Below are 26,940 nucleotides of genomic sequence, written 5' to 3'. Positions count from 1 at the left end.
ATGCAGGGAAAATTATAGCAATGAATTAGTTCACAAAAATATTAATATATATGTATAAATCAATCAAATGATACTTCATTTCTTAATGTGAAGGGACCCGTGAAGATTCCGGAGTAGAATAGGTCTTCAGTAACCCATGCTTGTCGTAAAAGGCGACTAGGATAGGATAGGATAAGTTTTATTCCATACTGAAAGGCCTCAGGCCCATAGTACAATTCTGTTTTCGGGAGTGGTTACAGATCCGTTTAACAGGTCACATTCTAATTAACCTAGCATGATAAATGAACATTGATAGATTTTTTAGAGTATCTTTATCAGTTGTTGACATGATCGTTGTAAATCTTTGTAGAGTGGGATGTACATAACCAGGCAGATCAATATATTTTCTTCTAAGGTGGTCGTATTTTGGAGAAACTAACAGAAAATGAAACTTATCTTCAATCACATTTAAATCACATTGCTCACATATTCTCAATTCTCTGTCTATGTTTCTGTGCCTGCGTACGTCGATCCTAAGTCTATGAGAGCTGCATCTAAATTGTGCTAAACTTATTCTAAACCTTTTAAAGTTGATGTCAAACAAATAGTATTCTTGGGAAATTGTTGTCTTGAAAAGCTTGTAATAATTGCATTTTTCTGAACTTAAAACATGCGATGCCCTTTTTTGCAAGTATATATCCTTAAGTCTTTGGCGTAAAGATACTAAAAATGAATCTGGATTGTTTGGTACACATTGATTACGCCAAACATACCCATAGCCGCAATCATTTAATAACGACTTTACATCATACACCCAATTGCGGCTTCCATGTTTTTCATACAATAACATCATATTGTAACATTTTCTAGGTAATCTATCAATAGGCATTTTAAGAATCTTGAACCAATACTTGAGAATTCTAATATGTTGAAATATGTAAAGTGGTACACGTCCACATTCACCATATACCATAACACTCGATGTAGAGTTTTTTACGCCAAGGAATCGTTTACAAGCATATAGATGGACCAGTTCAATAGTTCCTCTTTAGTATGCCCCCAGACCTCTGCTCCATATAAAAGAATTGGAGTAATTTTTGTATCAAATATTTTAAAAAAGGTTTGATATGAGAGATCAGTGAAGGTTTTCAAACTATGTAAGATTCCCATTAGTATCTTTTTTGCCTGCATTGCTGAATTACTGGTGTGGTAATTCCACGTTAATCTGCCTGTGAAGGATACTCCCAGATATTTATAAGAAGTGACAATTTTTAACGATTGTGAGTTGAAGAACCATTTTTCCCTACTTGATAGTTTATTTCCCTTTTTGAAAACTAACACTTTCGTTTTCTCAGTGTTCACTTGGAGTTTACAATTAGAACAGTACAGCTCCAGTTGATCTATCAAATTCTGTAAACCTTTTATCGTACTAGAGAACAGAACTATATCATCAGCAAAAAGCAACAGAAATATCTTAACAATATCTGGATGCAGCTGTATACCATCCGTACAATTTTCCTTAATTTGTGCAGCTGGTTCATTGATGAAAAAACAGAACAGGAATTGGCTAAGAATACAGCCTTGGCGTACACCAATGTTACATGTGAAGACATCAGAGTATCTTTCCCGATTTTTAACACATGACTTTACATTTTGCATAATAGTTTACCCATTTTATTACTCACCATATTTGAAAGAAACAATGACTACATTATATTTCTGTTTACAGAATCAAACGCTTTTTTGAAACCAACAAAAATTGCATAAAATTGTCCACCTTTTCTCTGCATGTATTTGTGAATAATCGCATTAAGTACGAAAATATTATCCGTGGTTGAATACCCTTGTCTAAAACCTGCTTGTTCTTCCGAAATTTTATCTAATGAATCTGACCAAAAAGTGAGCCTTTTATTAATAATAGAAATAAATATTTTGCTAAAGACACTCTGAAGTGTAATTCCTCGATAATTTTTGGTATCGGAATGTGATCCTGATTTATGTAGTGGAACAATCACACCGATAGTCCACTCTTTTGGGAAATAAGACGTTTCTAAAATCATTTTAAACAGTAATTCAAGGTATGGGAGTAGAATATTAACAGAATGTTTAAAATAATTCTGGAATTAAACCATCTATGCCGGAAGGCGACTAACGGGATCGGGTGGTCAGGCTCGCTGACTTGGTTGATGCATGCCATCGATCCCAATTGCGTGGGTCGATGCTCATGATGTCAATCACTGGATTGTCTGGTCCAGACTCGATTATTTACAGACCGCCGTCATATAGATGTAATATTGCTGAGCGCGGCGTTAAACAACAAACCAACCAACTTAATGTGAAGCATAGATGAACCTGTTTTGCTAAGTTGTAAATGATCGAGATGCCTTTTGATGTCATTTGCTCTTAAAATGACTTCATTTTGGGGAAGGCTGTATACACAATAGGAACATAGCTTTCTCTTTAAAAAACATTACAAAGGGCATTCGCGAAGGGCATGGAATGTTCTTCAACATTTAGTTTCCTAGATTTGAAAAGTTTTAACTGTTTAGCTGTGTTTGGCCCTCTACCTTTTTCTATTAGAAGTTATACCAGAAGCTTGATATGTAGTGATAGTTGATATAACAATGAAATAAAGATGTTTCTGTATTCAAGGAAAATTTGTATTGACAATCCAATAATTTATTTGACGAATTACTCATATCTCCAGCATCCAAAACCATATCGAAACGAAAGAACAACTTTGAGTCACGCCGAAGCAGTTTCTTTGTGTCAACGCTGTTATAATGCCCCAAGCGGTGCAAATTCAGACTCACTACTTGAAAAGAGAGACAGAATATATGGCCAACGAAAGTCAGTTTTTTAAAAGAATGGCCCAAACCTTTGTTGGCTGATTTATCCAAAAAGTTTTACTTGAAACTTCCATCCCACTCACCCGACAGCCCACCATGCACCTTCCATCATACTCAACCGAACACCCAACATGCACCAACCATCCCAGTCACCCGACCACCAAACAGGCACCTCCCATCCAGTTCACCCGACCTCCACGCATGCACGTTCCATCCCACTCGCCCGGCCATATTGCATACACCTTCCATCCCACTCAACCTACCACCCAACATGCACACTTCCATCCCACTCACCCAACCACCCAGAATACTCCTCCCACCTCACTCACCCGACCAACCAGCATACACCTCCCATCCAACTCACCCGACCACCCAGCATACTCCTCCCATCCCACTCACCCGACCACCCAGCATACACCTCCCACCTCACTCACCCAACCACCCAGCATACTCCTCCCACCTCACTCACCCGACCACCCAGCATACTCCTCCCACCTCACTCACCCGACCACCAAGCATACACCTCCCATCCCACTCACCCGATCACCCAGCATACACCTCCCACCTCACTCACCCGACCACCCAGCATACTCCTCCCACCTCACTCACCCGACCACCCAACATACTCCTCCCACCTCACTCACCCGACCACCCAGCATACACCTCCCATCCCACTAACACTATCACCCAGCATACACCATGCACGTTCCATCCCACTCACCCGGCCATATTGCATACACCTTCCATCCCACTCAACCGACCACCCAACATGCACACTTCCATCCCACTCACCCAGCCACCCAGAATACTCCTCCCACCTCACTCACCTTACCACCCAACATGCACCTCCCACCTCACTCACCCGACCACCCAGCATACACCTCCCACCTCACTCACCCGACCACCCAGCATACACCTCCCATCCCACTCACCTGACAACCCAGCATACACCTCCCACCTCACTCACCCGACCACCCAGCATACTCCTCCCACCTCACTCACCCGACCACCCAACATACTCCTCCCACCTCACTCACCCGACCACCCAGCATACACCTCCCATCCCACTAACACTATCACCCAGCATACACCATGCACGTTCCATCCCACTCACCCGGCCATATTGCATACACCTTCCATCCCACTCAACCGACCACCCAACATGCACACTTCCATCCCACTCACCCAACCACCCAGAATACTCCTCCCACCTCACTCACCTTACCACCCAACATGCACCTCCCACCTCACTCACCCGACCACCCAGCATACACCTCCCACCTCACTCACCCGACCACCCAGCATACACCTCCCATCCCACTCACCTGACAACCCAGCATACTCCTCCCACCTCACTCACCCGACCACCCAGCATACACCTTCCATCCCACTCACCCGACTACCCAACATGCTCCTTCCATCCCACTTACCAGACCACCTTGCATACACCTTCCATCCCACTCACCCGACCACCCAACATGCACACCTTTCATCCCAATCACCCGACAACTTTGCATGCTCCTTCCATCCCACTCATCCGACCACCTTGCATGCACCATCCCACTCACCCGACCACCCAAACTGCATCCACCATCCCACTCACCCGACCACCTTGCATACACCTTCCATCCCACTCACCCGACCACCTTGCATGCACCTTCCACCCCACTCAACCGACCACCACTAGACCACGGAGGCGGTCCATGCTACAATAAATAAGGTAATATGCTTCCATGATAACTAACCTTCCTGGCTAGCAGAAAGAGGAATAACCAAATAATTCAAACTTGTTAAGTATTGATCATTATTGATCATCCTCAATATCTCATTATTGTGATATCCATTTCGACAAGCAGAATGGCACGGTATTGGTTTCAAATTTGGGATGAAAAAAGAAATCTTACCAACAACACTATTCATACGCAGTGAAATGTCCGCAAGATTTCCGCAAACCAATCCCATTCAGCAATGTTTCAAACCATTGAAATCGCAGCAGACCAACTCACATTCATTTTTCAATAGTAGTTAATACTAGTATACATGTTTGTCGTGAAGGTATTATATATTTCAAATGATCTTCTGTATTCACATATTTTTGGATTTAATAAATATTATGTTTTTAGATAAATGATCAGTGAGAGATTGGTTTAACCCCACTTTGAAAGTTAACTAATTTCAGTTATATCACTGCATGTAGGCTTGACGTGGGAGAAAAACACCCAATTTTGAAGGTCTTACTCGTTTGATGAAAGCTAAGAACACAGGTATGGTGCTGACTAACCTAGAAACATAATCAAGGAGAATCGGGGAATCGAACACACAATTACAGGTTTTGGGCACAGCCATTGGGGGCGGCTTAGACGACTTGGCCACACGCGCCCCCTTTTGTAAAGATAGGTCGTGAAATCTACGAACACAATTATAAATTCCTTGAACCAGGAACAAATCTTGCTTTATACCGAGTTTGATATGCAAACAGTAAGTTTGTGTCATTGTCGCGATTAACATATGAATTTTGATACATATGAATCATGACATCCACTGGTTTGCTTTGTACTCGCCTATATGGGTGCAGGTCGATGTGGTCTTTGTTATATCATGAGCTGAGTCCTATGACAACAGTGACTAATCAATTCGATATATTTCACGTGCCGTTAATAACGCAAAAGCCTCATTCAAATGATGTTCATGGAAGGGTATATTCTGTGAAGACCTTCACAAGATACAATTGTCTTTTGTCGGATACGTGCTGACGTATTTTGTCCGCCAACCATCATTTTGAAACCTGGTTTTGAACATTAATTTTCCTTTATACACACGATAACGTGACGAAAGTTTGTTATTATCTAAAACTAATTAATCCCCGTACTAAAAATAATAGTTTTGTAACATTTCATATTTATGTGAGTGAGTTTGGTTTAACGCCGCTTTTAACAGTATATCGCGGCGTGTCAGCTTAATGTGGGAGGTAAGCCCGAAGTGATGCAGGTCTCAGACGTTTACCACTTCGGTGAAACCCAGGAGCACGGGTATGGTGCTGACAAACCTAGAAACATAATCGGGGCGAGTCGGGATTCGGACCCAAAATCATAGGTTTCTGGCATGCCCAAGGGACGCAACTCTGCACGGCGAATCGCGGCGCCCTAGACAATATATATATATATATATATATATATATATATATATATATGTGTGTGTGTGTGTGTGTGTGTGTGTGTGTGTGTGTGTGTGTGTGTGTGTGTGTGTGTGTGTGTGTGTGTAATTTGCTATAGCTGATATGACCCTGTAACATGCATGCAGCGATCATGTTTGAGACACTTTATGTCATTAGTGTGAGATGTTAAATCGTCTGTTCTCCACCCCTACTACAAGGGTATGGTGCTGACAAACCTAGAAACATAATCGGGGTGAACCGGGATTAGAACCCAGGATCATAGTTTTGTGGCTTGCCAAGGGACACAACTCTGCACAGCGAATTTTGGCGCCTTAGACGACTGGGCCACCCGCTCCCCCATTCATTTAACGAAACGTGCCTCAAACTGTTAACTATATTATAACATAAATGCCCTCACTGTCAAGGATGCCCTCAACAACGGCAATACAGTCACAGGAGCATAACAACTGGGAAATACGGCTGCAATCAGTGATCTCGGACTCCAAGTAAGACGTGCACGTAATGGATTATCGAGGTTGATAAACAAAAGCACTGAATGTGTGTGTTTGTGTTTGTGCAAACTGTACTCTGAAAATCTTTAATCCAATATGACCGCTTTACCAAGTTACTTTTAGCCAAGAACAACCAATGTGAAATATTTGGCATCAAACTCTGTGGAACCTTACAAGATATTGTTCTTAAAGTACAATTTATGAGAAAGATCCATCAGATTTATCTGAAGTAAAATCGAAGAGGACCGCAACCAAAAACGATTTGAGAAAACGGAAACATTCTTTGGTGTTTTAAGTATGGATACAATTCTTAGAAAGTTTGGAAGCAATCCAAGAAATATAATTTTAGAAAATCTTGATTTTGTTGATATCTGGACAGATCAAAATGAAGATGTAAGGAAATTTACTTGGTGGAAAAAGAATCCAAGGCAACAGGTTAGACTTGAATACTTTCCTGTGTCAGATGTTATTGCTAATTTGACAGTAATTACCTCAATCGTACCTGGCTATAAATCTGACCACTCTGCTATTACTGTGACTTTGTCAGATTCTTCACCCAAAAAAGGGTTGGCGGTTATTGGAAATTCAATATCTCTTTATTGTATGATAAAGGTTATGTAGATATTGTATAAATTAACTTTGTTGAAACAAAAATGGAATATGCAGATTTAGCACTTGGTTAAAATAGTCACAGAAATAATAATGACTCTGACTTAAACTGTCCATCAGTGATTCTCTATTTTTAAACCCTGCTTATGAAAATAAGGGGAACATCCATTTCATTCTCATCTTTTCTGAAAAAAAATTAAAAAAGATAAAACACAAAAATTAAAAAAAACAAAACATTTTAGAATTAGAAGAAACGACAAGAAACGACTTTCAATCAGTAAGTTAGAGAAGCTTTTCTGATCTGTCAAAGTATAAAAAAGAATTAGTACAATTAAAGGAAGATGAAGAGAGGGGAAGGCAAATAAGAAGTAGGTTCAGTGGTATAAAGACGGGGACAAACCGTCTAAGTATTTTTGTCACATGGAAAACAGAACTCACACAAAAAAGACTGTTAATAATGTTATAAATGCTTATCACTGAAGGTGGCGAAATACTGTCTGAACAGAAAGTATTTTACAATAACCTATGCTCATCTGGAAGTTCTGATAGGGAACATACTTTGGAAATCAGACAAGTATTAGATGATATTGATACTCCTGTACTTAGTAACTCACTTGCGGATAGCCTTGAAAAACCTATTGAAATGTGCGAACTTGCAAAAGTCGTTTAATCTTTCAACAATAACAAAAGCCCTGGCCTGGATGGGTTTCCAGTTGAATTTTAACAAATCTTTTCGGTGCAGGTTCTAACCTCTTTATCAAGCAAGTGTTCTAGAGGAGAGTGCGTGCACATTCTTAATTTCATTAAGCCTTGCTTTTTATGTTTCCTAATTTAAACTGATGTTTCAAATTCCCACATTATTATTTTTTCTCTTTACGCCAACAGATATCTGCATTGCACAATGACTTTTAATATTTTATTTGCTATCTTGGTATACTTGTGCATGTGTACTGGTATTAGATTACACATTCACGAATTGCTAGCAGACATTAGTTACTGAACTGCATGTAATGTTAATGTAGATAGGTAACATAAAAGGGGGCTCTAGTATTCTTTCATGTTTGAAGAACCAATGAATTCATTGTGGAAATATTTTTAATAACTTACATACATTACTTTGATCTTAGTTATATCCAAATATATCCAAATCATAATAAGGAGATTATATTAAGGAGTCTAATACATCTCAGTCTCATTCATCTGTCTAAATCCAGTCTCATTTTTCAGGCAACATGTGTATTGACTGAAAATTTAAGTCAACATATACATTGCCTCTGTGAATCAGTCAATATACACATTGACAGAAATTTTCAGTCAATAGACATAGTTGTCGCAGCACGCATTGAGTTATCGCCCTCTGGAACAAAAAGATCGCCCATTGCAATAAAACACACTCACGTAGCCTGTGTTAGTCATTGTGTTTCCATCACATCCCCCTTACATTATATGTAACTCAACATAAAATATATAAGCATTATCCAAAATATGTTCTACTAAGTTACTCCATGACACGTGCATTGGTAACAAACGCACCTTGTAGAATGGTCAGATAGACGTATACAGTTCGAATGCGGAAATGATAAGTAAACGATTTAAAGGGAAAGCCTGCAGCGTGGAGCAATCGTACGTCAGCAATAGCATATAGAGCAATGACCTACATATATCGAAACCAAATAGTAAAAAAATGTTGTTTAGATGTGTACCATAGTAAATACAGGAAAACAGACTGATATGAATGAATGCGCGAACTAAAGGCATAGTCAGAAGCACCTTCGTCAAAGCACTGTTTAGTTGACTGTTGTTTAACGCCACAGTCAGCAGTATTCCAGTTGTATTCAAGATGGCAGTAAATAAAAGTCTGGAACAGGCCAACATGAGCAACGATCCACGAATCTAATCTCAAGCGAGTGAGTGAATACTATTTAACGCTGCGTTTAGCAATTTTCTATAAATATCAATATAAACGAGTCTGGAACAGACAATCCAGTTATTGACACGATGAGCATCGATCTATGCAATTTGGATACGATTACATGCATCAAGCAAGTCAACGAGCCTAACCACCCGAATCCATTAGTCGCCTCTTATGACAAGCATAGTCGCCAAGCATGGGTTGCTGTAGGTTTTCTAACTCGTATAGTTGGGACACGTCTGAAGGTCGCGATACGCTTCAGTGGTGAATCGGCAGTACGTTTTGATATCACTTTAATTATGTTTCAATCACAGAACCTAAGTATGAGAGTGCAATGCAACATTTAAAAGAACGTCATACTCTTGCACAAAAATTGTTTGATCAAGGTTACAACATTCAATGCCTGAGTAAAGCTTTCAAAAGGATTATGGTAGACATGTGGATGACATATCCAATTTTGACGTATCAGTGACACAAATGATATCTGATTGTTCCCTATTTTTACTTGTACCATATCTTCCCATGTTTTAGGTGAAAGATTGACTTGACATTGCATGTGTTTGTGATGGTATCACCAATGGGGCAGGTTACACTCACCTTTTCGCGAACTCCTGGTATCGTTACTGTTTATAGTGATTCATGAAGACATGCTTACAATTTTGTATCGAAATAAGGTATATTTTCAGCTTCAGCTACAAAACCACGTCTGGCACAGGATTTACCTTAGAAACGGTGGAAATTACCTCTAAAGAGTTACTCTCAGAGTTTCACTTTGCTCTATTTTTTGTAATTTAAATGACTACATAGTCATTTAAATAATACAAAAATCAAAATAAAAAATAGTGCAAAGTGAACTTCTGAGAGTAACTCTTTAGAGGTAATTTCCACCGTTCCTAAGGTAAATCATGTGCTAGACATCAAAGTACCATTACATATCATGTGATGTGTCATGTGACTCAATAACAAAAACCAGTTCAGAAAGTAAGTGTTTTAAAGAAGAACTAATTTTAACTTGTGCTGTGACAAGTTAGTTATTTACCCAAATGTTTTTCTCATTAATTTAAGCCTGGTATTGCGTTACAGAGTCTACCTGCTTTCAATTTTCCCCAGCACTGATGATTGATCTTCTCAAATAAATTTCTTTAGAACATAACTAAAAGGTATGTTATAAATATTTATTTTTGACTGTTATATCAAAACAATTATCATATTTCAGTGATTTTGTATGAATTTAGGAGCAACCCAAATCATCGGGTAACCACACTAATGATCAAAACGTAGAGAGGGATGTCACAGCTCACTGCCACAAATTGCTGCGCCCTAAATATTATTATTTTGTGATTCCCAAAAGCCAACAACTCACTGAAAATGCAAGTGAATATCCTTGCAACACTGGTAAGTGAATGTATGACCTAGGCCATTTGTAAACTTTGTGATACTTACAACATGCAGTAAAATGTTCATTTTAGAATCATAGTCAAAGGATGTGGATAAATTGAGCTGAATCTTTCAATCAAAGTCTGACAAACCAGGGCCCAGTGTGGCTCTCGCCAACATATGCAACATCCCTGTGTGTTTCCTGTCACACCTAATATTGTTTATTGCATACTTTGATTGGGTTTTCACAGTGCCGTTGTCATTTCCAATTAGGCCTAATATCAGTGATGATATGATCATGGAAAAACATGACATAAAAAACTATACCATTGTGTGTATGAGCCCATGGCTGAATTTGAAATGATTGTCACAGAATTTGTGGAAATAATTTATTATCTTACAGTCACTTTATTCACTACAAATACCACCATGTACTCCCTGAAAGTTCCCAGGTGGCATATTCATTTCAGTGAATAGCAGCTATTTTGAAGGTTTAGAAAGATTTAAGTCTCTAAATGTCCTTCTCAGTACTCTTACCATAAGGAGTACTATTTGTTCTAAAAAATTTTTTATGAATATGACTGAAGAAAACTCTTAGATTTAACAGTATGTAAATATTTTTTTCAACATTATTTGATTATTCTTTTCAAGATTTAAGGGACGGTTTATTTTTAAAAAAAAATAATGCTAGCCTAATTTAAAAAAAAAGAAAAAATACCTTGCAAAAGTGCAATTTATGTGACAGGCACATTCTTATTTTGAACATTATGTTAATTTTTGTTCAAGAAATTTTGGGGACTATTTGTTTTTTATCGATAAAATTCCAACCCTCTCCCCTCCCCACAATGTTTTGACATTATTACATATGTCACTCATGCCAAGCTCTTTGATTAAACAATTAATGTAGTGACAGGTATGTTATCTGTTTCTGTTTCCTTATTTGGGTTTGTGCATTCTACCAATGACAACATCACGCACTGACTTAACCTACTCCGAAAGACATTCAACAGGTTTTATCATTTGTGGCATGTGCAGTGCATTAAGACTTTTGTGAGACATTGTTAGTTTGTGTTCGTGACATTTATAAAGAAGACTAACGTACAAATAACGTAAAACATTACATACACTGAATTCAATCATGCCACAGAGCTATGAGGCTATGAACACTAAGGGGTACAATTTAAAAAAAACCCACTGGCCATGGCTCGTTACAACAGAGGCTGTAACCTGTCCTTGAGTGCCTTCTCATAACAGTCTTAATTTAAGTAATGATAACCAAGACAATGTAATTAATGGCTAGAGATAACCTCTATCAACTTTATAGCGAGAACGTTCAAATGTATTCTGAAGACAACACTGTAATTCTGATGGGAGACTTCAATGCATGTATCGGAATAGCAAACGACCAGTGTGAGATTGACCCAATTATTATGCTTCTGGCCAATTCAGTTATCGACTCTGTATACAATCATGTAATATTAAAACTTGGCATGTCTCGATATAGGGCTTCCACGGACTCTACAAGATCTTCTAAAAATGATAACCTCCTTTTAGATTTGTGTAAATGTACATCCATGTTCATAATGTCGGACATGACTTAAATTTGTAACAGGGATACAGTACTGCTTACCTTCCAATCGCTCATGTAGTTGATCTAGCCCTCACAAGTGTTGACGTTGCATATCAAAGATCTGGTTTGCAGTTCCCTGATTTTAACCCCTGCACAGTGATATGCTCTTATCTATAAAGTTACAAAGTCCATTACAAGTTAAAGTGACGCCATCTACTGATAACACCACCAACACACGAAGATTTGACTAGAGAAGGGCGACAGGTTTGTGAAACGAGGAAAAGTATGGGAAAGCAAAATATGCAGCGTGTCGAAGGAGGCTTACGATTGCACCGACAGAGGTAATATGTGGAACAAGTAACGATGCACTGGTGTTACCGGTAGCATTATATTTTTTATGCTCTGATATTTTGGAACAGTATTCAATGTCACAGTCACGCTCTACAACGTCTAACTGCCTGCTAGACTAAAGCTAAGAGGTGGGAGATTCAAACTGGGGAAAATCTAGACTTGATTTATTTAGGACTGTAGCATTACATTGAGGGTTAGCCGTCATATAGCTGGAATATTGCTGAGAGCGGCGTTAAACAACAAATAAACAATACAGTAAGGGTTAGGAGTAAGGGGAAATAATATTGTTCAGGAACTTTGAGACAGACTTGCCTATTTGCCTTCCTTCTTTCCTTCCTGCCTGCATGCCCATCTGACTGAATGTTTCATCAATTGTTTTCACGAAAGGAGCCCTAAAAACAACCTTGACGAACCGTGTTTCTACAGCAGCCATCTTAGCTCATTTAGGGGCCAGGGGTGATTAGCCGTGCTAAATTTTCCTTTACTTTGAAGTGACAATGCGAAGACGCTATTTCATCACATACACGACTGTTGATTTCATATTTAACATATGATGTCTACATATACAAGAAACAAACATGTAACTAATAATCTGCAGTCGAATTCTAAACACTGAAATAACCCATTCAATTTCTCTTAATCATTAATCCCATAAAAAATATGTTGAACCAATTTATGATGAATAAAATCTATATTAAACTATACCAGTATTGCCAGACCTGAATAGTTTCAAACAGGAGGTTGAATATTCATCTCTTCTACACACTCATTACTTGAACCGAAAAAGTATAGAAATATCGCCAGCGGAAATGAGCGAATGAATCAATGTTTTCTGATACTACAGCAGACGATATTAAAATCTCAGATCCCATCCCGCCCCCACCCCGTCCCCACCCCACCCCCCAAATACATAACATCTATGTCAAATTTGGAGGTACGACTCTTTGGCAAGAAGTAGGCATCCCAATGGGCACCAATTGCGCCCCCGTCTTGCTGATCTGTTTCTTTATGCATATGAATCAGAATTTCTGTTCGTATTGGCAAAGTCAAAACAAGGTAATTTGGCCAAGAAGATTAACTTAAGCTTCAGGTATATCCATGATGTGATATCGTTCAATAACAATCAAATAGCAAATTCCCTTCCACTGATTTACCCACCTGAACTAGAAATAATGGAACCCAGTGAGACCGCTTCATCGGTTTCGTAGTTAGTTATAAACATACATATACTGAACCGCAAAAGAAACGTCGCACCAAGTAATATTGCATGAAAAATTGTCATTTAAATATCTTTGTAATTTTTGTCAAAGTTTCTAATATTTAACATTACCTTGTCGGGAAAAATGAAATTTGATGATAAAAACCAAAGCAGATGACAATAAAACCGATCGCCTAAACACATCACGACAACGCCATGGTAACCCGATGCACGTGCATTCCGATCAAATTGAAAATTAATGCACATGCGTTCTCCCATTTCTTGCCCTATAAAAATCCACCCAATTCGACCCATGGGTGGCATGCGCATCCAAGATGACGTCGCGTCCGGGTCTGGAGAACGTGCGAGGAGGAGAAACGCACGTAAAATCCTCCACTTCAATAAAAGAAGCTCGGGTAAAATCCTCCACTGAAGCAAGTAAGGCTCTCATGGGCATCAGGGTTCGCAAGCGTAGTGAGGAGGAGGAGGAGGAGGAGGGGGGGGGGGGGGGGGTAAAGAGGAGGAGGAGGGGGGGGGGGGGGGCGGGGGTAAAGAGGAGGAGGGAGGAGGAGGAGGGTTCCTTTTTTAGTGTTTGTTGGCAAAGCAATGATCAAAGCGTTCTTTCCGGAGAGCTGTGTGGCCCTCAAATGGGCCGTTTGGAGAAGAAAAAAACACCAACACTGGAACGGAAACAGGAACAGAAACTTCATCCTAGCTACTTTGGCCGTTGGACTCAGTAGTAGCTGCATGGCGGCCAACGACAAAAGTAGCTACAGTTGTAGCATTGCGTCTTTTGGTGTTCTGGCTTTGGCTTGAACTCATTGTCAGCACAAGTCAATGATTCTATCCACTCTGATGGTGCATGAGTCAACCATTCGACCCACTCCTCCGATGGTGACAACATCGTCCCTGACTCCATTATATGTATCTTAACACCTTCTGTAGCCTTTCCTCCTCTGGGGGATGTAACCGGGATGCTCTGACAGAGCAGCCTTGGTGGGTCACTGTTGACGGGGAACCTTTCTTTCTCCGAGGGATGGTGCCGGGGTGCTCTGACCAGCAGCCTTGGGGATCCGCTGTTGACGGGGAGCCTTTCCTCCTCCGATGGATGTAGCCAGGGCACTCTTTCTTCGAGTCTTTACTCCGAGGAATGTAGCCGGGATGAATATAGCCGGGGTGGATTGACGTGCTGTCTGTATGGTACGTACCATTCTCGATGATTTTTTCAAAGGCGTGTGCGGGCCTCTGGGCCTAGATTCTGATTGGTTGACTTTTCCATTCTGTTTTTTCAGGGAGACATGTCCACCGCCACCATTTCCTCTCGGGGGGTATGGTGACGTGATTATAGACGTACGTGGTGTTTTACGCGTGTATCCATGCAAACGTGGTGTCACTCGTGACTACAAACAGACGTTTAGATAGACATAGGTGGTGTCACTCGCTCATCCATGCATAGGTGTTGGCACTCGTGTATATATACATGGGAGTTGTCACTCGTGTATCCATGTAAACATGGTGTCATTCGTGATTACAAACAAACATTTAGATAGATAAAAATGGTGTTTTACTCGTGTACATCAGCCTCCAGAAAGTCACTACAAAGGGTTATACCCTCCCTGGACTTTAAAAACTCCAAAAGTTGACACTGCTTTAACAGAAGAAGTCAATAAGAAAGAAAACCCAACCCTACTACGATCAGTAGCTATCACTAAAATTCAAACTTCCAGGGACAGCTGGGCCCATATGTACACTGATGGATCCAAGAATCCTATCAACAACAGTGCTGGTTACTGGATCCATGTCCACAGCTCCAAACCCCAAGCACATTCAGTTCGCCTGCCTGATAGTCAGTCAGTATTCACGGCTGAATTGGAGGCAATTCATCATGCACTCAAACTCATACCGGAACTTCCAGAAGCAAAGGCAGTCGTCCTATCAGACTCGCTAAGTGCACTTCAAGCCATAAACGGCAGGCCAACTCCAGGCCAAACACAGTCAACAATATTCTATACGAATATACAAAACTATCGGACCAAGGGCAGCAGGCGGAGCTGTGTTGAATCCCCTCTCACATAGATATTCATGGAAATGAAAAAGCAGACTCACTGGTGAAGCTAGCTCTAGACAAGGCGGATATACAGCCTATTCCCTTTAGTAAACTAGAGGTAACAAGCAAAATCAAAACCTCCATAGCCCAAAGATGGCAAGCCCAGTGGGACGCAAGAACGATCGGCAGATGGCTTTACAAACTTCAACCCAAGATCCGTTAAAAGCCAAACTAATACTCAAATGAAAGGAAAATTGAAATTGCCATGTCACGTCTCAGACTTGGTCACAAAAGCACTATGACAAGGTTTGTCCATTTTGCAGTCAGGCTGAATCCATTGCTCACGTGTTACTAGAATGTCAAGATCAGGCCCCAGCCCGTGCTCGGTTAAAACAAGAATTGCAGTTAGATCCGCTATCTGCCATAGATCTCCTTGAGCCAAGAGATGCAATAGCGAAGGCCATACTAACTATATTTCTGAGAGATATGGAGAAAATAGAAATCATATCAGAAATTATGTGAATACCAAACTCACAATAGATATATGTACCCTACTCACACACATGAGCCCAAAAGAGGGACAGGTCGGCCGAAATTACTTAGGCAGAAGGCGACCTCTTAAACACTTAATACAACAACAACTTGATCACAACGGAGCTCATATTTTCCAACAAAATCCCATCTGAAAATTAGGCATCAGCAAGTACATATTATAAATCGTCAGGATATAAAAAATGCTCTCCTTGTTACTACTTCAAATCTCAGCTCAACATGGGTCCTCCTTTGGTCAAAAGTTTGTTCCATCTTGAATGAGTATGTTATGCGTGTGGCGAACGGGGTGCGTCACGCGTTGCCCATGCAATGAACTTCCAGGTAGTAGTGTATGTACTTTGTTTTATGCCAAGGACGGAACTTAAATTTGTCAATTAATTGTCGACTGCGGCTTTTTAAACGTATGGTCATACCAGTTCTTCTCTATGGATGCGAAGTATGGGGATTTGAAAACATCTCAGCTCTTGAAGGTGTCCATTTGCGTTTTCTAAAATATCTTTTATCATGAAGAAAATAGACTCCAAATTTCATGGTACAAAGGGAACTTGGAAGACTCCATCGTCTAAATTATCCTTTCTTGTATATAAATTGTTATTCAATGACGACCTATTTGGAAAATGTAAACATAAATGAATTACTGGAGGAAAACGTTTAGCGAGTCTTACTTAAGTTTAGAACTTGTAACCATAATCTACCTATTGAAACTGGGAGATGGAGAAAAATACCTTTAACCAAAAGGAAATGCCCACTTTGTAAATTATCTGACATAGGTGATGAATTACATTATTTGTTTATTTGTCCATCTTTGGAAAACGAAAGAAAATCATTTTTACACAGATTCTACTACATCAAACCCAATATGCATAAAATGGTTGTTGGTCTTTGAGCGGAGACGAGGAGACAGCAGCAGAGCAAGTCAGCCTAGATGAGGAAGTGGGTGAATCTTAGTCTAATAATTTCTTGTCATCGGTGAAGGAAAGATTATAATATTACATGTTGAAGATAATGTTATAGCAATGCTTTTAAAGTGCAACTTTTTCATGCACAGGGCATTGCGTGACCAGCCGATTGATAGAATCGGGCCAATTCTACCACCCGTCTAGGTGAAGTAAGGGTCGAAGTGGTGTGTTGGGTAAAAGGAACACCTGTTCCTGGCTCTAGTGCCCTCAACCACCAGAATCCTGGTCCCCACGGGGGAGAAATTCAATGAACAATCTACCACTTGAGTTACTATTATGATCATCCATGTCTCTGAGAGGCAGAATGTCGATGCCTTCAATGTACTACATAAGATCTTCGCACCTTCTGTTGACGTCGCCACACACGCATGTCAAATTTGGATCGCTGGATCGAAGTAGTTGTGTACTTGAAATAAAATACTAAACTATTCTACTTCATCAACATGTCGTGTCGAAGTTTCAGGTGTTAGGTAGCCTATTAATATAGTAAAAAGTTACAGATGTTTATGTTTGTTGACAACTTTAAGCCAGAAAATGCATTGATGTACAAGTCTTTGTCAGGAAGCCTATTCCAGCAGAAACATGCTTCACATTCACATATTGTAATGTTCTGTTTTGACCAAACTATGTGTAGTTGTCAAAAGATAAATCTTTCTAGTCCGTAAGATGAAATTCCGCTATACTTATAATATCTAAACCCTTTTGTAGGTGAATCCATCTCGCCGGTCCCTTCTTCCCTCACGTCCGTCGATGACACTGTTTCCTGTTGCAGTCATTTGATGTCCTGTAGAGTCTTCAACCCGATAATATAACTTAGTCCTTGCCTATAGTATCAGCCACCACTTTCATATTAGCCTCGAAAGTGCGCTGCTGAAAAGCCTTGTCACTCAGAAGGTAAATGCCATTGCAGTTTCTCCTTTCTTTCAGTTTGGGTTTCGCTGAGAGAATTGCTTTTTATCTTCTTGTGATGTACATTTTGCTATTATCAGTCCAGGGTATCTCGTTGTTTTAGCTATTTTCCTCCCCGCACATTCAACATCAATATTTCTGAGTTTGAGACTATATTTTAGGAGCCCGTTTACTTTAGAAAATGCATTTTTAGAGTGGCTGAAAAGTGGATAAATCCTCCTTTTGAAATCCACAACCAGTAAAGACTAACCCCTCCCCACCATGGATAAAAAAAATTGGTTTGAAAACCCCTAGATCCACTTATGATAGATAATCTGTAATCAGTATTAAACATATATCCAATAAAACTGACACACAAACTCTTGACATTTATCGGAAAATCATTCCCAAGCCAAAATAATACATGTACATGATATATATATATATTTCCTAAATCAATGGCTAACATACCTTAACATCAAACACATTTATATCAGTGATCCTGTTTCATATAAAAAGGTGAATATAATGTAAATAGTGGTGAGTATTAACCTGTTTTATTTTGATTTTAAAAGGAGAACTCAATTAAATTTCAGGGCTTTCAGATATTGTTCATAAAGAAGATTCTCAATTTCAAGTCTAGTTTAGACCAAACCTATGCCAATCACATTGCCTTAGCATGTAATCTGATCAATGGGCATGGTCCTCTGTAATTGTTGTACGATGGTAGTAAGTCATCGATTATTGCAGGATATTACAGCGATGGCCCACCTCCCTGAGGAAGGTGTGCTATGTTGAAAGAATGACAAAGACGCAACAGTGGATTTAATGGCCGAGGGTGTGGAGGTTCTAAAGGGCTACCCCAATTTAGAAATGGAATAAATAGTATTTCTATGTGGCGACTTAAGTCGCCAAACGTATTTGTTAATAGCTAATTAATGCAAAACCCCAAATGGCGGAAACGTCACAACCCGACCACAGCTGCGGGTCTAAATGGGAGCGAACGCCGCCAGGCCAAATTCAATTGTTAATATATACTTAATGCTACGGCCCAGGGCGGGCGGGCGGACTGGGTTCCAACTGGTAAGAAGGTAACCCAGTCTGGGTTCCCGCTGGAAAGCAGGTAACCGGAAACCGTAATTAGTATATATATCAATATAAATTATGATGATATAGGAGGTAGCCCAGAAGAACCACGCCACTTAGCACCAAAGTGCTACCCCACACCCCACGGCCGCGGATGATGATACGCGTGCCCGCCATGATAGCCTCATAAGAAAGATGTTTTACCTTTATAATTACCTACTTGAAAATTTGGACCAAGGCATGATCGATATCCTTTACGAAAGCTCGTATCCCTTTACAACTAAGGTGGATTCCCTCCCACTGGAACCAGGACCGGTCAGTGGCCACCATTTTAGGATGGGGGATAAATGAGAACTTAGGAAGGTCGCGGAGACGATTGGCTAACCGCCTATTGAGCTTGGATCTACTCTTTTCCACCTTACGTGGGTCGCGTGCGGAATGCCAATATCTTCGTTGTAGGATACCGGAAAAACAGACATGGGTGTGTGGTAGGTGCGCCTGGATCCGCATGATTGATGTCTCCATATCTATGAGGAGCTGGCTGGTCTTCGTGGAGCCCAAATCGTTGGATCCCAAGTGTATTACGACAGCTGAAGGGGTGCGCCGCGTTGCCTCCACCTGAGCATCGATCACCCTGTCCAGGTCATTCCACCACAGTCCGCCCCTTGCCAACCACAAGATCTTTTTGTGGGGCACTAGCTCCGGGCGCTGTGGGGACAGCTGTTGCCTCGCCCTTGTCATTAAGCTTGAACCCACCATCCAGACTGGAACAAATGTACTATAGTAGCATTTGGCAGTTATTAGTTATTTTCCTTTAGTTTTTGTTAACTAACATGAATAATTATGTCACAGGAAGACGTATATACGACTGATAGCACTCTGACTTCCACCTACCGTATTGCTGGATGACATGTGGTGGTACCCCATTGATAGCTGCTCTTGTTGCTGCCCCGATTCGGAAAGAGTGGGAAGAATAACTTTCAGTACCTATAAAGCTGAGGGCCAAGGCCTTTTTTAGGACCGCTTGGAACTGATACCTGGTTAGCGGTGAATGATCAAAGTGGATAAATGCTGGGGCGGGGCCAGATGGGCGCACATTTGAGTATGCCTTAAGGGCAGCCACTGGGCAGGTTGATTTACCTGGTGTCGCCTCTATACCCACTGAATTGCCGTACCCATGTTGGTCGCCTTTGGAGTGTGGAAGGTGGATAGTAGCTTTCTCCGGTTCGCCTGATATACTTACGTTATTGATGGAGCAGCCTGGCTGTGACATCTTAGTTTGAACTAGTTCACTTACTATAAAGAAGCTAAAGAAGGCTATACAATAGACAGCTCTGAAGAGGCATACCTCGTATGACGAGGAACAAACCTGTGTGAGATTGTTGATGACCACCTTCAACAGATCCAGAGTAATAGGTTTCCTTGTGTCATGGCGCCCTCTTGACTTGTACATACCTGTTATTAGTTTAGTAACCAGGAAATGATTGGTACAGTCTTCCATACCTTTAAATATATGGTTGGCGGATATACCAGCGATATATGTTTTTACTGTGTTGGGAGAATGGTTGGTGACTGACAAATGAGCAATAAAGTTTACGACCTGATCTAGGGGGACTGGCCACGTTTCCGGAAGCTGATGCACCGATCTGAACTGCTGCAGTGCGTTGATGCCTGTCCTGTAAGTCGACCAGGTATTTTCAGATAGTGACTGTAGTAGTAGCCTGTCTACTTCTTGCTTCAGATGTGCCATATGTTGTCTGGAACCGGCGTTGGCGCAGGCTCTGCTTCCGGTGCTACTGCCCGCAAACGATTGAACTGAAACCTCGAGAGTGCATCGGCTATAACATCGGAATTAGTTGCAATGTATTTTGACTTAAACAAAATGTTATAGTTAAGACAAAGGAGGATGAGGCGGCGGAGAAGATTCACCACCCGAGGGGCTTTGGTTGATTGCTTGTTGATGATTGCCACCACTGCCTGGTTGTCACAGTAGAACAGTATTTTCTTGTTCATCAGCTGTGTTCCCAATAGCTGAATGGCGCAGACGATGGGAAACAGCTCCAGAAAGGTCATGTCAAGTGTTGTCCCATCCTTAACCCAATGGTCAGGCCATCTACCGCAGAACCATCTGCCCTGAAGGTAGGCCCCAAAACCTATGCTCCCTGCTGTATCTGTGTAAAGCTGAAGGTGAGAGTTGTCCACCCACAGCTTGTCCTGAAATACTGATACACCATTAAAGTTCGTGAGAAATGTAAGCCACATTTGAAGATCCTGTTTTACCCATTCTGTGATTCGAATATGATGGAAAGGTTGCTTACCTTGGCAGAGGAGGTCGACGAGTCTTCGACAGAATGCTCTACCCATTGGGATGGCCCTACACACACAATTGAGCTTACCAATGAGTGACTGTAATTCTTTCTTTGTTGCCTTTGAGTTTGATGTGGCGAGTATGTGCCGAATTTGGGCTGTGATTTCACTGATCTTACCTTCCGGTATTCTCACCTGCATAGCTAGTGTGTCTATTTCGAGGCCCAGAAATGTAAGTTGAGACACTGGGCCTACTGTTTTATCCTCGGCGATGGGAATACCAAGTTAGCATTTCTAATGCAGACTGCAAATAGGATTGGCATTGTGTTGTGCCCTGCTGTCCCCCGGTCAGAAAGTCATCAAGGTAATGGATAATCGGTATTGCTGGGATACGCTGACTTATGCACAATTGGAGGAATGAGCTGAAGGTCTCAAAAATAGCACATGATATCGAGCATCCAAATGGTAAGCATTTATCAAAGTAAAAATTATCTTCGAATTGGATACCCAGCAGTTCGAAATCATCCAGGTGCACTGGTATAATTCTGAATGCTGACTTGATGTCAAACTTTGCAAGCAGTGCTCCCTTTCCCAAGTGTTGCACCATCTGTACAGCTTCGTTGAACTTGGCATAAGAGACGGAACATGCTTGCGGATCTATGTGGTCATTAATTGTCCTCGAAAGCAGGTCCACGCCCCGTGAGCTGTTTCGCCGCACTTGTTGGATATGTGGGTGTACGCGCAGCTGTACTTTTTACACCCATGAGGTTTGTTGAATGCGTAGCATAGGTTAAGTGCAGGGTCTGAAACACTTGAAGTAGTCAGCTGACCGAATGACCCACCTACCTGTTGACGCCCTGACTGCGGGATCATGTATTTTAGCCATAGCTCACCGTCAATTTTGTCCCATTGTCGTAGAGGGTCTCTAGCCAACCTATGTCGGAATTGCTGGTCGTATAGACACCAGGCATCCAGTCCACATCTAAGTGGCGCTGAGCGGATTGTTTCCATGTACGATAATAGGCTTTGCACTATCCGTAGACTGAAATGTTTGACAAGGTATATGTTCATGTAAATATGGAAAGCGGATGTCCAGCTTCCCAGTGTTATTTTTCTCGTTGGCGCTTTGACAGGTTTAAATAGCACCTTACTTGCAGTATCGGTGACCATAGTAAACGCTTCGCTCTCCTCCGTGCCCGCGTCGTTGGGTAGAAGTGTCCCGATGTCTACATACTCACCTCGCTATACCTTTTCCCTGGTTTGTTGTTTGACGTGTGCATCGATAAACTCTGAATTGAAGACGAGGGATTCCCCCGACGGACCATTTTCATTGGCTGACGTGTTCGGTATTGACACGTCGCCGTGAGCCTCGTTCTGAAAAGGCGGATTTACCCCACCTGGACCGAAAGTGATGAGACGGTTACGTAATCGAAAAAGCAGTGATTACGTCACCACGAGATGGTTACGTAACTTCCGAGGACACGCGCGTGCGATGACGTAGCAGGAAGTAAGTAAAATTGTAAACATAAGATGCTATACCTGCAATAAAAACATTTAGTCGCTAGTACTAAATGTTATTATTTTTAACAATGATTGCAAAATATATTTTCGTAACCACGTTGATTTAGTTTGTCTGCATCTCTCATAGACAGATGCCTCAAAAAATGCAAGCAACACAAAATGGCATGTCCAGTCGGTTTCCATTTCTTTTTTTCACGCTGACATCTCTCCACTGTGACGTCACAGCTACAGTTTACACAAAACCAAATGTTTTCCCAAAGACTTCAATAGTAACATCATATGTTTCTTTAGAATAACTAGGAATTCGACTATGCATGTGTGCACAGTTTGACCTATTGTGTGCACAATTTGGCTAGCCCAGCCAATTCCGTCTCCGAGTACAGAAGGCTGAACACACCACCCCCAGTTACGCACGCAAAAAGACAGCACTAAATTTTGAAAAAACATGGTCAGTTTTAATTATTGGATAGATGTACATTTAAAAACATGAAATTATTTCACAAATTTATCCAGCCACAACTTTCTCAATCTGCATTCAATCCGCATGGTGGAAAGACTGATTCCGATTAGGTGTGTTGTTGAATCATGGCACTTGGTTGTTTCTTTTTTACATAACAGTAACATCACATATGACTTTTATTTCGCTGTAAATATGTACTTTGCTAATATGACTATTTAACAAGTTTTGATTGAATAGATCTTGTTAAGGGGATGTATCCACCGGTATATCTTGATAAAACGTTCAGATTAAGAAACATTAACAATTGCGCTCATGGTTAAAGCCCTCAATACACTATGCTGGCTATGTAAAATAGGCCTCACAGGCCCTCATAGACCCAACAAAATATAAATCTGAGTCTTAGTCGTAAGGGAAGAGTCAAAGGTTTCTACATTCATTTGGGTATTCATAGTCGACATATACAACAGAATATTTAACGGTTACTTACTTGAAGAATATCAACGTTGTGCCTTCTGAATGCCTCAGTACATATATAACAATATCCAACACAATACTAACTGAAATGTACTAGGGGCAGAAAATCCAGGTATTGATCCACACGAACATCTGTACAGAATGTCATTACGTGCTGAGGTTACACATCCGTTACTTTTAATATTTGAAGCTCAAACTTTAAATACTATAATTGCTTTAACACATGCTGAAATAAACCTTTGACTAAAATTTGAAATTGATTGAACACACGCAGGATAATCTTGTCAGTAGCGTATTAATTGCGTTTGATTAATGGGGGTTGGAGAGAGGGATTTAATCGATATATTTATTGTCCCAACTGCAGCTGCAAAATATCTAATCTCCATACACACCACAATATGAAATGGTCGGTCTCTTATTTAAGCCCTATACGTCCTTGTAGAGGTAACTCTAGACAACTAGCTGTGTGTTTTTGTTTGTTTCAAATTTATTCGATACTCAATTCTTTATTCATGTACATGTGTAGGCCAGCGGCCCATGGTACAATATTTGGTCCATCATTAACATTTATTTTCTTAGTGCTTGGAGTCTAACATTCATAGCATGGTATATAAAAGTTGCAACATTTCTAATAACAGTTTCATTGTTTACCGCCATAAGCATATTGAATTTAGCAAGAGCAGGATGTACAAAATACTTCTGTGGTAAATACTGAAGACGAAGTTCATCATAAGCGTTACAAATTAATAAAAAATGTTCCATCCACAATGTTGTTGTTCATAAACTATACCATTAGGTGGTACAATTTGTAAGAAGTTTTTAACAAGCCAGTCGGTGGATTTTCTCCATATTCTTAAATCTATTTGTCCCCCAAATGTCATATGCGTACAAACGAATCGGACTAGCCTGACAATCAAATAACTTGAAGAATACTTCTCGGTCAGTAATACATATTTGTCTAGTTGTAGTAAGTAAGTCAAATAAAGCCTTTTTGGCACGTAGAGCTAGATCACCAACATATTTACTCAGAATAAACTTACAAGTGGAGGCTACTCCTAGATATCTATCAGTATTTACAACCTCTAAAACCTGTCCCATATAATACCATATTTCTTTGGTTGATAAGTTTCCTTCTAAAAACACTATACATGTTTACAAGTTAACAGTTATCCCCACGTATCTGCATAAGAATCTAAAATATTTTTCTGACGCTGTGAACCACATATAGTATCAGAGAAAAGCGCACTTTCGTCATTACTGTAAGTAATATTCCTTATCGGCGGAATGGCTTGTTTTCACTTTATAGGTATTAACACAGTTGCAGCTATCTTGGTTATTTAATCATTGCGATATTTCATGATCATATTTCATGTGGCGAGGACTATAGTTTGTGTTCTACCTTATTAAGCTATCTTCCTTCTATTTTAGGCACTATTTTAGGTGCTAATAGCTCTTCCCCCCTGTGGACCCGGGGTAGAATTGTGGTCGTAAAAGGCGACCAAACTGGGCAGCCCGTTTGCCGTGGGTTGCGTCCCTGTGTCGGCGGAGGACGGTAGTCTGGTGGGCACTGGTTCCAGGAATAGTGTTCCTTTGCCCAAAACACCACTTCGACCCTTACTTCGCCTAGACGGGTGGTAGGATGGGCCCGGTCTTATCAATCGGCTGTTCATGTCGAGTCCTGTGCAGTATTTTATTTGCACAAAATTTGAAATCAAATTTGACTTATACTTTAGGACTTGGCCCAATCATTTATCTCTTTAAGCTTGAATTTTGCTTGTGAAATCTTTCAGATGCCTAGAGTCGTATTCCCAGAAGGTGGTGGCTCATGGGCCAATCCGGTGGGGGAATGCAAAACCTCCAAACAATGTTCAATCTTGCAAGCTACCAAACAGTTGGTTTCCACTGCTGTTCTGATTTCTCCTCGCAAAACTCTAAATTCGAGCAATGGCATTGTCAGAGACAGGGATTGATGTCTCTGTGATATGACAGAAAATGAAATAGCCGCCGATTTACAAGATCAGGGAGTCACAAACGTCAAACGTTTCACTTACAAAAGAGATGACACAATATCTAAGTCAAACACATATCTCATGACCTTTTCAAAACCAACTCCTCCAAGAAACATTAAAGCATGATATTTCAACATTGGAGTGGGCAAGTACATTCCAAACCCATTTCGACCGCCTCCGTGGTCTAGTGGTAGAGCGTCCGCCCGGAGAGCGGAAGGTCCGGAGTTCGATGCCCGGCCGCGTCATACCAAAAGACGTTAAAAGATGGTACTTGTTGTTACCCTGTCTGGCGCTCGGCATTAAGGGGTTAAAACAAGGACTGGTCGGCTCGGAGTCAGTATACTGTGTCTGAGTGGGGTATTCATGTTAAACTGCGGCATGGTATCTCAGTGAGCTAGCACTATAAATCAGCATCAGTCCGGTCCGGCTAGTACAAGCAGCCACACACGTGCATGCACGTCGCTATATAAGTGCAATAATCTTGGACGCGACGTTAAACCCCATTTTACCACACCTCACAAAACTCACTTCGATGTTATAAAGTCCAGCAGTTTGGGCATGGTGCTCAATCATGCAAAAATCGCAAGATCTGCCATCAATGTGGAGAACATGACCACGGAACAGATGACAACTGTACAAAATCACCCAACTGTGCGAATTGCTCTGGAAATGATGTGGCTTCCTCAAAGACCTGTCCACAAACTTCAATTCCCGATTGTACAATTAAAACATGAAACGAACATAACATTTCCTGAAGCAAAGCGTTTGGTCAAGGCTACTACCTCTCCTACACGGCAGCTGTCTCACGCATACTTTAATAATCAGTCATATCTGTGCAATGCCAGACTGACATTACTTGGGTTTTGGCAGTCCAGTGCCTCTTCACAAACAGATGAAGTACCTGTGTCAACGCCATCAGTAACAACAGCACCATCGGCAACAAAGCCAACTCCTGTTGTAAAAAGTGCAAACAAAAACGTTGATTACTCACAAAAATCAGATTGTGTACCACAGGGTCACAGTGACCCTATTCAAATTTATAACCGCTATCAAACCTTGGAGGACATGGATGTCTCTCCTCATCCTAATGGGTGCAACAGAAGTCGCCTCGCAATGGGAGACGTAG

The 26,940-nt window shown here is 40.8% G+C and overlaps 1 protein-coding gene and 1 pseudogene across 1 annotated transcript in view; both read right to left on the bottom strand.

The window, feature by feature from the left end:
* Window positions 1–26,940, bottom strand: part of LOC139454105 (uncharacterized) — a 53,214-nt gene that overhangs the window by 8,730 nt on the left and 17,544 nt on the right. The window lies entirely within an intron of this gene.
* Window positions 383–19,784, bottom strand: LOC139453335 (uncharacterized; annotated as a pseudogene).

This window comes from Haliotis cracherodii, unplaced genomic scaffold (assembly GCF_022045235.1).
Source record: "Haliotis cracherodii isolate W230 unplaced genomic scaffold, xgHalCrac1.p SCAF_10, whole genome shotgun sequence".
In the NCBI taxonomy this organism is placed as follows: Eukaryota; Metazoa; Mollusca; class Gastropoda; order Lepetellida; family Haliotidae; genus Haliotis; species Haliotis cracherodii.
Note: the sequence above shows the minus strand (reverse complement) of the source record. Positions and strands in the feature narration are given on the sequence as shown.